The sequence below is a fragment of the Ailuropoda melanoleuca genome, chromosome 2, assembly GCF_002007445.2.
Source record: "Ailuropoda melanoleuca isolate Jingjing chromosome 2, ASM200744v2, whole genome shotgun sequence".
In the NCBI taxonomy this organism is placed as follows: domain Eukaryota; kingdom Metazoa; phylum Chordata; class Mammalia; order Carnivora; family Ursidae; genus Ailuropoda; species Ailuropoda melanoleuca.
The window spans coordinates 61,415,797-61,427,399 of NC_048219.1; the positions used below are offsets into that span (position 1 = coordinate 61,415,797).

General features: G+C 37.7%; 1 pseudogene; it reads left to right on the plus strand.

Moving 5' to 3' along the window:
* Positions 1–4,897, plus strand: part of LOC100477505 — a 41,601-nt pseudogene extending 36,704 nt beyond the window's left edge.
* The last annotated feature ends 6,706 nt before the right edge of the window (positions 4,898–11,603 follow it).

Sequence of the window (11,603 nt, forward strand, 5' to 3'; positions counted from 1 at the left end):
GACTGTAGTAGCCTCTGATGCTTGGGAAATGCTCCTGTGCTCTGCATGCTCTCTTGGGGCACAGAGGCTACCTCAGTCTTCCTTTTTAGCTCTAACTTACCACACCACCCTCTTGACCCTATTGCTCCTGTGTCATTGGCATGGGGGAGTGAGGAAGAATTCTGGAATATTGCCACCTTCTCAAAGTATAATGGAAAAGTGACATTCCTTCTGCTCTTGAATTTCTTAAATTATGCAGAGAGGAGTGTTTTCTTTTCCCCTAAACCTTACAACACCTGACTTAAGAATAAATCCAAGAGAGAGCTGAGCCCAGGTTTTTTCTCAGGTACCCAGCATCTGAGTTCTCTTCTTTTCCTCTGACTTCTCTCCTTTTCCCTAAGTCTAGAGAATCTTGCCTTGAGGACAGGAAAAATCAGGTATTTTCCCAATTCTTTTGTCTCAAGTCTGGATCTTAGATTTGAGATGTTAAAAATCGAGGTTTTGATAACACCTCCTTGAGGAACATTTACTTTATAGTCTAGCTGTCTCAATGAAGGAGGCAACAGGAAAAAAAAGAAAAACAACAAAATAAAAACAACCAACAACATCCGTTAATACCTCAAAATACACCAAAGTAGGGAGGGATGTATGTTTTATCATTTCCATCTAAAACGACATTTTAAATATTTTAACTTTCCATAATGAATAAAAAAGTCTTCCACCTAAATATTTTTCTTTGGTTACAAACATGGGTTACTTTATACGCTGCTGCTAAGTGCTTGATTTTGTAATTCCTTTCAGCCCAAATTGTAACATTAATGACATACCTTATATGCATGTAAACGATCCTAATTCCAGTCGGCTAGATGCGGATGATTCAGTTTGCTAGTCCCTTTATCCCCTTGTTTTCTCCTTCTAGAATCTGTCAGTCTGTCCCCTCCATGATCTTTTGCTCCTCTCCAAATTTACTCCATCCTCTAACTTCACTCTTTCAATAATCCACTATCCAAAAGAATGTGTAGCTTTCCTTTTCATAAATTTGACTATGTCTGCATGTTACCTCCTTAAGAAGTCCAAACATTATAAATCTTACGTGGAGTCTAGAAATACTTGCTGATAATATAATTTGATGGTGATGATTTTAACTTTTTAAAAACCTTGGGGTGCTGGTGTGGCTCAGTCAGTTAAGTATCCAACTGTTCATCTTGGCTCAGGTCTTGATTTCAGGGCCATGAGTTCAAGCCTTGCATTGTTCTCCACACTGGGCATGGAGCCTACTTAAAAACAAAAAACAGAGGTGTCTTGGTGGCTCAGTCAGTTAAGCGTCTGCATTCGGCTTAGGTGATGATCCCAGGGTCCTGGGATTGAGCCCCATGTTGGGCTCTCTGCTCAGCTGGGAGCCTGCTTCTCCTTTTCCCTCTCCCCCTGCCTGCCACTCTGCCTGCTTGTGTGCGCTTTCTCTCTCTCTCTGTCAAATAAATAAATAAATAAATTCTTTAAAACAAACAAACAAAAAAACCTTGATAACTTGAAAAGTCCTATATATATATTTTTAAAGATTTTATTTATTTGACAGAGATAGAGACAGCCAGCGAGAGAGGGAACACAAGCAGGGGGAATGGGAGAGGAAGAAGCAGGCTTGTAGCGGAAGAGCCTGATGTGGGGCTCGATCCCATAACGCCGGGATCACGCCCTGAGCCGAAGGCAGACGCTTAACTGCTGTGCCACCCAGGTGCCCCAAAAAGTCCTATATTTTTGTTGCATTTTGATCATTGTTACCTGGATCATTTATGGGTCCCTTGAAACACGACCTGCTCATATTCATCTAAGACTAGTTTATGACACAAGAGGTAATAAAAAACAGCTGTTCAATCACTATATTCAATGAAAAACAGTAAGATATTTGGTCATTTTCACACACTAATGCATAGCAAGCCATTCTAATCTACATACACCATACACTACAATACTTAGTGTCCAATATTTCAAAACTACAAGTATAGCAACAGCTATGGGTAAAATTGTGTTTAGAATTGAACTATTTTGGTTTATAGCTAGAAAAGAATTCCTTAATACATTTAAGGAAGAAGAGAGCAAAGTACATTTTACATTTATGACGAAAGAAAGTTTACGAAAGATAGAAAGTTTACAAAAGTTTACAAAATTTTAATCAAAATTAACTCAGAAGCCATTATATTATAAGAGTTTTCANGAAGTACATTTTACATTTATGACGAAAGAAAGTTTACAAAAGTTTACAAAATTTTAATCAAAATTAACTCAGAAGCCATTATATTATAAGAGTTTTCAGTTTTGCAGCATTGTCAAAGATTTTATGGTTTGGATGGTGACTTCAATGAAGAAAATGAAGGAGAAGGGGAATCTGTTAATGGAGGATATTTTGAAGATGAGAGTTTCTCTGTTAAACACAACAGAGAATCTCTCTTATCAGCGACAAGGGGAAGAATACAAAAGGTTTATAGTTCTTCATAACCACAAACCCAGCTCCTCATTTAGATGGGTATCATGTTGTTTTTGGGCAAGTGAATTCTGTTCAGGAAGTTGTGGGAGAGAGAAAAACCAGAAAACAGATGCGGTGAGCAAACCACTTGCTGAGATAGATACTCAGTTGTGGAGAGCTAATTCCCAAACTAGAGCTAAGAATAAAAAGCATAAATCCTCCCCCTCCTCATCCAGTGACTCATACAGCTCAAGAGATTCTCTGTCCTATTCTAATTCTGAAAGTACTTCTGAAGAGAAATTTTATTTCGTTTTATTTTTAGATTTTTTAAAAGATTTTATTTATTTTAATGGGAGAGAGAGACAGCATGAGCAAGAGCAGGTGGGGGGAGGGGCAGAGGGAGAGGGATAGAGAGAGTCTGAAGCTGACTCTGCACTGAGTGTAGAGCCCTATATGGGGCTCAAACCCACAATCCCAAGATCATGACCTGAGACGAAGCCAAGTCTGATGCTTAACTGGCTAAGCCATCCAGGTGCCCCTGAAGAGAAATTTTAAAAAGGAAAAAGAAACCTAAGAAAAAATTCCCAAACACATACACACACACGAAAGAAAAGCACATTTAGTGAACGTGAGGCTGAAAATCTTAAAGCATAACAAAAGTGTAATGTCCATCCAGAAGAGTTCCCTCCTATACCTGAAAACAGATTCCTAGTTAGAAAAAGTGTTCCTAAAGCTGATGACAAAGAAAGAGAAAACAGAGAGAGAGAGAGGGAGAGAGAGAGAGAGAGAGAGATCTACCTAACTTCCACACTGCTTCATACTACAGGAGACTTTCAGTTATTGGGTCTAGCAAAGAAATTAAAGGAATAGGACCAAGGATTATTGAACTCCCTCTAGATTCAGATCAAAGGATCATTTCAGACATAGTAAGGCTGCTTCACATTGGAGGCAAGAGATTCAGAAAGCCCAAAGAATGAGGGTATCCAGTGGTGAAAGGTGAATCAAAGGAGCTTAAGAGTAAGTTAAACAAAAGAAACTGAAACAAAATCAAAGAAGTCCAGCTAGGGTAAAAGAGAAAAATATAACTGATCATAGGTATGTGTCCAAGAGTCCAAACAGAAAAAGTGAAGAGGAAAAGAAAGCTAAAGACCATTAATCTAACAGTAAAGAGAGAGACAGTAGAAGAAATTCCGAATAAAAGATGATAAATATAATAAAAACAAGGTGAAGAAAGGGGCCAAATCTAAAAGTGGGAGTAAGAGCAAAAAGAAGTCGAAGAGTTAAGAAAAGCATAATACAAAAATAAATACAATACAAAGCATAATGGAATTAAGAAAAGAAGATGGGGGTCAAGGAGTAAAGAAAGGGATCATAANTGTTAAAAAAAAAGTCTGAGTCTCAAGGAAAGGATCAGGAAAGGGGTAAAATTAAAGAGAAATTTAAATAGAATCAAAGAGCAATGTGCATGATCATAATAANAGGGATCATAAGAATGTTAAAAAAAAGTCTGAGTCTCAAGGAAAGGATCAGGAAAGGGGTAAAATTAAAGAGAAATTTAAATAGAATCAAAGAGCAATGTGCATGATCATAATAAAAGTAAGGAAAAGAATACACAGTGTAGAAGGGAATGGGGTACAACCCAAGGCAGTTACAATGGTCCTCATTCATCACAGTTGCTCCTCTGTTCTCACTCATCCTGCAGCCTCAGTCCCCATCCCAGTACCTCACTCTCATCTAGAAGGAATTGAACTCACAGAAAAATACAGAGGAGATAAGGTGCCCAGCAGGATTCTGAAAAAGAAAAAAAAAAAGAGCTTTTCTTCTCTCTTTTTCCATAGTTGACGGGAGGTTGAAATATAATAAAATGGTCCCATTTTTTCAACAAAAATTTAATTTTGCCAGCTACAGGAAGACTTGTAAACCGGATGCCACTTCTCAATAATTTAAGAAACATGTGACCCAGAGAATCACCTCAGTTTTGTCACCCATAAAGTGAGGTTCTTTTATCTGACCCCAACATCAAAGGGATACTATAAGAAATATTTATACGATATTTTTAAAGTGCTTGTGATTCTCAGGGGGGAAACTGGTATATGCGGTGAGACTATAAAATAAAGCATCCAAAAATGAAAAAAAAAAGGCATTTACAATGGTAGAACAAGAGAAAGAAGCAGACTTAGGGGCAGGAGCAGAAGGATATGATCTAGAAGCCATGACAGAACTAACAGCAGAAGAAATGAGTACCACAGATACAGAGAACAGGAGTACAAGAGGGAAAGGCCAGAAAGCGGATAGAGAAAAGCAACATCAAGAAACAAAGTTAGGAGGGGAAGAAGGGGAGATTCCCAGAGCTCAGAGAGAGAAGAAAGTCAAAGTAGAAATAATGAAAAATAGAGAAACCAAGAAAGTTCACCCTGGAAAGAAAATGCTCAAAGTCAGAAAAGAATATGCTCTTAAGAGTTCAAATAATAGGGGCGCCTGGGTGGCACAGCGGTTAAGCGTCTGCCTTTGGCTCAGGGCGTGATCCCGGCGTTATGGGATCGAGCCCCACATCAGGCTCCTCCGCTATGAGCCTGCTTCTTCCTCTCCTACTCCCCCTGCTTGTGTTCCCTCTCTTGCTGGCTGTGTCTATCTCTGTCAAATAAATAAATAAAATCTTTAAAAAAAAAGAGTTCAAATAATAACAGGGGGAAAGGCTGACAGAGATCAAAGTCCATTCTCAAAATGAAAACAAAGTAGGACAATGAATTAAAGTTCTCCACATAAGGAGCATGAGAAGTCCACATTCTCGGTGGGAAAGGAAAACCAAAAATCAAAGGGTCAAGAAAATGACCATGTACATGATAAAAATTTAAAAGTTTGGTCATAAAAAATTTTTTGATTATGAATCCAGCCCTAGAAAAAATGAAGACAAAGGTGGATGAATGAGTTGTGGAAAGTTCATTTCCATTTTCTTTCAAATTTTAAGTTGTACAGACTTACTGATGAATCTCCTTTATGTTGCTTTCCTCTTTTCATTTTTTTTGGGTTGTTTTATGTTTGTCCTTTTTTTTTTTAATGTGAACTTCACTTAGTTGATCTTTTGATAACTTGCAACTTGAAAAATTTGTACTGCTAAAGTTTTAATAAACTTGAAATGAAAAAATATTGTAGTCAAATTTGTTTAGATTAAAAAATTTTAAGTTCTAAATGGTAAAAGGCTTACATTTGCAAACTAATCAATATAGAAACAAACAAAACCCAAAATGATGACTTTATCGTGTGTACTTTCTAAAGGATTGAAGTTAACTACTGTCATAAGGATGTGCTTCAATGGGCAAAATGCTAATGTCGGCTGAATTTTCATTCCTTTTTTGATAAAAAAAATGTATAATTACAATGTATGTGAGTGCAGGTTTATGCACATTTTTCTAAATTTTTCAGAATACTACGGGGTTTGGGTTTTTTTTCATCTGTTTTGCTGAAGTATGTATGAAATTTTAAGGCATATGTTAGTTTAGGGAAAGGTTTCCGAATTGAAATGTGAAAATAAGCAAGACAAATATCGCTCTTTTGAATTATCGGCTTTTATTATGTTAATTAAAACAAAACTCTATAGAGCATCTAAGTGCCTCTCAAGCTACATAAAAAAATACCCAGTTGATGCATGGGAATTATAAAGATAATTTACACAGTTGGTGAAGAAAACAACCTATACTGAAAGGCAATTAAACAAGAGCAAAATCACCATATTACATTTAAAATAGGAAATATATGTGCAGAAAACCAAGTAATCATCATTACTCTTATACTTGTCTTCTGGAATGGATTCTCTTAAAAATTCTGATACCGCTTCCTTTCCTTTCCTTTCCACCTTAAAAAAAGTGCTTCTCACTCTTTAACATGCATGTAATCAGCCGGGGATCTTGATAAAATGCAGATTCTGACTCAGAAGTTCTGGAGTGAGGACTGAGAACATCTAACCTCAGCTCCCAAGGAATGTCTTGTATTACTGGTCTCTGGATCGGTTACTGAGTGGCAAGGCCTTTAACTCCTGGCAGCCAGATATTGACATGCTAAAAGATAAGAAGAGCCAGGGTTTTATTTTCTTTTTGTTTTGCTTGTTCCACTAACCAAAACCCACAATGAAGTTCTTAGCTTACTTACTTAATTCTGAGCTTAGCTTGGTTTACTTCTCTTTGCCCTAAATTTCTCCTCACTGGTATCTTCTCCACTCCCACAAAAGTAGAAGTTCTTAAATATAGACACCTATTACGATCTAAGAGGCCACAGGTAAGTGTTAGCCATGTAATCCCTAGGCTACGGGTCCTCAAGGAGTGGTTCCCTACTATCCTTGATGAGGGTGTTTTCTGGAAATTGGGTCATGATAAAGAGATATTTTGTGTGACTTTACTAGGGATCCAAGGAGTAAACTGTGCTAAAACCAAAAAAGAGTGAATAATTCAGCAATCATTTCTGTTTGGCTTTAGAATGCATTATAATACAATTTGCAAAAGATTTATTTTCTAATTACATTTTACTTATGGTAATATTAAAATAGATTGATATGCTCTGACCATAAAACTACTAAGAGTGCTGATGAAGAGGGGACAGAGATAGAGCAATCTACCTGAAAGCATAAGGAAGTATATATAGGAGGGAGGTCTAAGAGAAAATTTTTGCTATGGATGATACATCTATGGGAAGTCAAAGAGTTCATTTGTCAAGTCCTATGCAACTTACTGCAATTCAAATATGATTTGCAAGGAAAGATTTTCCTTGACTTACACTTATGATGAGGTTATATCCTAATAAACCCATTGTAAGTTGAAAATACCATTAAGCCAAAAACGCATTTAATACACCCAACCTAGTCAATATCATAGCTTAGCCTACCCTACCTTAAACATGCTCAGAACAATTACATTAGCCTATAGTTGGGCAAAATCATGTCACATAAAGCCTATTTTATAATAAAGTGTTGAATATTTCATGTACTTTATTGAATACTGTACTTTATTTTTTTAATTTATTTTATTATATTATGTTAATCACCATACAGTACATCCCCAGATTCCGATGTAAAGTTTGATGCTTCATTAGGTTGCGTATAACACCCAGTGCACCATGCAATACGTGCCCTCCTTACTACCCATCACCAGTCTATCCCATTCCCCCACCCCCTCCCCTCTGAAGTCTTCAGTTTGTTTCTCATAGTCCATAGTCTCTCATGTTTCATTCCCCCTTCTGATTACCCCCCTTTTCTTTATCCCTTTCTTCCCCTACCGATCATCCTAGTTCTTATGTTCCATAGATGAGAGAAATCATATGATAATTGTCTTTCTCTGCTTGACTTATTTCACTTAGCATTATCTCCTCCAGTGCCGTCCATGTTGCAGCAAATGTTGAGAATTCGTTCTTTCTGATAGCTGAGTAATATTCCATTGTATATATGGACCACAGCTTCTTAATCCAGTCATCTGTTGAAGGGCATCTCGGCTCCTTCCATGATTTGGCTATTGTGGACAATGCAGCTATGAACATTGGGGTGCATATGGCCCTTCTCTTTACTACGTCTGTATCTTTGGGGTAAACACCCAGTAGTGCAATGGCTGGGTCATAGGGTAGTTCAATTTTTAACTTTTTAAGGGACCTCCACACTGTTTTCCAGAGTGGCTGTACCAACTTGCATTCCCACCAACAATGTAGGAGGGATCCCCTTTCTCCACATCCTCTCCAACAATTGTTGTTTCTTGCCTTGTCTATCTTTGCCATTCTAACTGGCGTAAGGTGGTATCTCAGTGTGGTTTTGATTTGAATTTCCCTGATGGCTAATGATTTTGAACATTTTTTCATGTGTCTGTTAGCCATTTGTATGTCTTCATTGGAAAAGTGTCTGTTCATATCTTCTGCCCATTTTATGATTTGTTTATTTGTTTCTCGTGTATTGAGTTTGAGAAGTTCTTTGTAGATCTTGGATACCAGTCCTTTATCTGTGGTGTCCTTTGCAAATATATTCTCCCATTCCGTGGGCTGTCTCTTAGTTTTTTTGACTGTTTCCTTGGCTGTGCAGAAGCTCTTTATCCTGATAAAGTCCCATAAGTTCATTTTATCTTTTATTTCTCTTGCCTTTGGCGATGTGTCGTGAAAAAGGTTGCTCTGGCCGATGTCATAGAAGTTGTTGCCTATGTTCTCCTCTAGAATTTTGATGGATTCCTGTCTCACATTGAGGTCTTTCATCCATTTGGAGTTTATTTTTGTGTATGGTGTGAGAGAGTGGTCAAGTTTCATTCTTTTGCATGTAGCTGTCCAATTTTCCCAGCACCATTTATTGAAGAGACTGTCTTTTTTCCACCGGATGTTTTTTCCTGCTTTATCAAAGATTAGTTGCCCAAAGAGCCGAGGGTCCATTTCTGGGTTCTCTATTCTGTTCCATTGGTCGATGTGTCTGTTTTTGTGCCAGTACCATGCTGTCTTTGTGATCACAGCTTTGTAGTACAGCTCGAAATCCGGCATTGTGATGCCCCCAGCTTTGTTTTTCCTTTTCAACAGTTCCTTGGAGATTCGGGGCCTTTTCTGGTTCCATACAAATTTAAGGACTATTTGTTCCAGTTCTTTGAAAAATGTCCTCGGTATTTTGATCGGGATAGCATTGAAAGTGTAGATTGCTCTGGGTAGTATGGACATTTTAACTATGTTAATTCTTCCAATCCATGAGCATGGAATATTTTTCCATCTTTTTATGTCTTCCTCAATATCTTTCAAAAGTGATCTATAGTTTCTAGGATATAGGTCCTTTACGTCTCTGGTTAAGTTAATTCCAAGGTAACGTATGGTTTTTGGTGTTATTGTAAATGGGATGGATTCCCTAATTTCTCTTTCTTCAGTCTCGTTATTCGTGTATAGAAATGCAACTGATTTCTGGGCATTGATTTTGTATCCTGCCACCTTACTGAATTGTTCTATAACTTCTAATAGTTTGGGAGTGGATTCCTTTGGGTTTTCCATATAGAGTATCATGTCATCTGCAAAGAGAGACAGTTTGACTTCTTCTTTGCCGATTTGGATACCTTTGATCCCTTTTTGTCTTCTGATTGCTGTTGCAAGGACTTCTAGTACTATGTTGAATAATAGTGGCGAGAGTGGGCATCCTTGTCGTGTTCCTGATCTTAAGGGAAAGGCTTCCAGCTTTTCCCCATTGAGAATAATGCTTGCAGTAGGCTTTTCATAGATGGCTTTTATGAGATTGAGAAATGTACCCTCTATTCCTACACTCTGAAGGGTTTTAATCAGGAAAGGATGCTGTATTTTGTCAAATGCTTTTTCTGCATCAATTGAGAGGATCATATGGTTCTTGAGTCTTTTCTTGTTGATATGATGTATCACATTGATTGATTTGCGAGTGTTGAACCATGCTTGCATCCCAGGTATGAATCCCACTTGGTCATGATGGATAATCCTTTTAATGTACTGTTGGATTCTATTAGCAAGGATCTTGTTGAGGATTTTGGCATCCATATTCATTAGAGAAATCGGTCTGTAATTCTCCTTTTTGAGGGGGTCTTTGCCTGGTTTGGGGATCAAGGTAATATTAGCCTCATAGAATGAGTTTGGTAGCTTTCCTTCTGTTTCTATTTTTTGAAATAGCTTTAGGAGAATAGGTATTATTTCTTCTTTGAATGTTTGGTAGAATTCCCCAGGAAAACCGTCTGGGCCTGGAGTTTTATTATTTGGAAGGTTGTTTATCACTGACTCAATTTCTTCATAGTTAATTGGCCTATTTAAGAAATCTATTTCTTCCTGTTTCAGTCTTGGTAGTTTATAGGTTTCCAGGAAGGCCTCCATCTCTTCCAGATTGTTTAGTTTTTTGGCATATAGCTGTTGATAAAAGTTTCTAATAATCCTTGCAATTTCAATGGTGCTGGTCGTGACCTCTCCCTTTTCAGTCATAATTTTAATAATCTCAGTCCTTTCTCTTTGTTTTTGGACAAGTTTTGCCAGTGGTCTATCAATTTTATGGATTCTCTCAAAGAACCAGCTTCTAGTCCTGTTGATCTGCTCTACTGTGCTTCTGGTTTCTAATTCATTGATTTCTGCTCTAATCTTGGTCAACTCCTTCCTTGTCAGTGGGTTAGGCCTGTCCCTCTGTTGCTGTTCCAGTTTCTTGAGGTGAGAATATAGAAACTGCATTTTAGATTTTTCTATTCTTTTGAGTGAGGCTTGGATGGCTATGTATTTCCCCCTTAGGACTGCCTTTGCAGTATCCCATAGGTTTTGGACCGTTGTGTATTCATTCTCGTTGGTCTCCATAAATTGTTTAATTTGTTTTTTGATTTCCTGGTTTATCGAGTCATTCTTGAGCAGGATGGTTCTTAGCCTCCAAGTGTTTGAGTTTCTTCCAGGTTTTTCCTTGTGGTTGAGTTCCAATTTCAGAGCGTTGTGGTCTGAGAATATGCAGGGGATAATTTCAATCTTTTGGTATTGGCTGAGACCTGTTTTGTGTCCCAGAGCATGATCTATTCTTGAGAATGTTCCATGGGCATTTGAATAGAATGAGTATTCTTTGGTTCTGGGGTGTAGTGTTCTATATATATCTATGAGGTCCAACTCGTCGAGTATGGCATTCAAAGCCTTTGATTCTTTGCTTAGTTTTTGCCAGGGTGTTCTGTCTATTTCTGATAGTGGGGTGTTGAGGTCCCCTACTATTACTGTGTTCTTATCTATATGTCTCTTTATTTTGGTTAAGAGTTGGCTTGTGTATCTTGCTGCTCCCCTGTTGGGGGCATATATATTAATAATTGTCATATCCACTTGTTGAATACTTCCTTTAAGAATAATATAGTGCCCTTCTGTATCTCTCTCTATGGCCTCTAGTTTAAAATCCAGTCTATCTGATATGAGAATTGCTACTCCAGCTTTCTTTTGAGGTCCATTTGCGTGGAAGATGGTACTCCATCCCCTTACTCTAAGTCTGAATGCATCTTTGGGTTCAAAATGAGTCTCTTGTAGACAGCAAATGGATGGGTCATGTCTTTTTATCCAATCTGCAACCCTGTGGCGTTTTATGGGAGAGTTTAAGCCATTTAGATTGATAGAGATTATTGACAGATATGATTTTAATGATGCCATTTCTCTTTAAAGTCTTTGTATCGGTTGTGACTTGCTGCTCTGTATCACTCTTGGG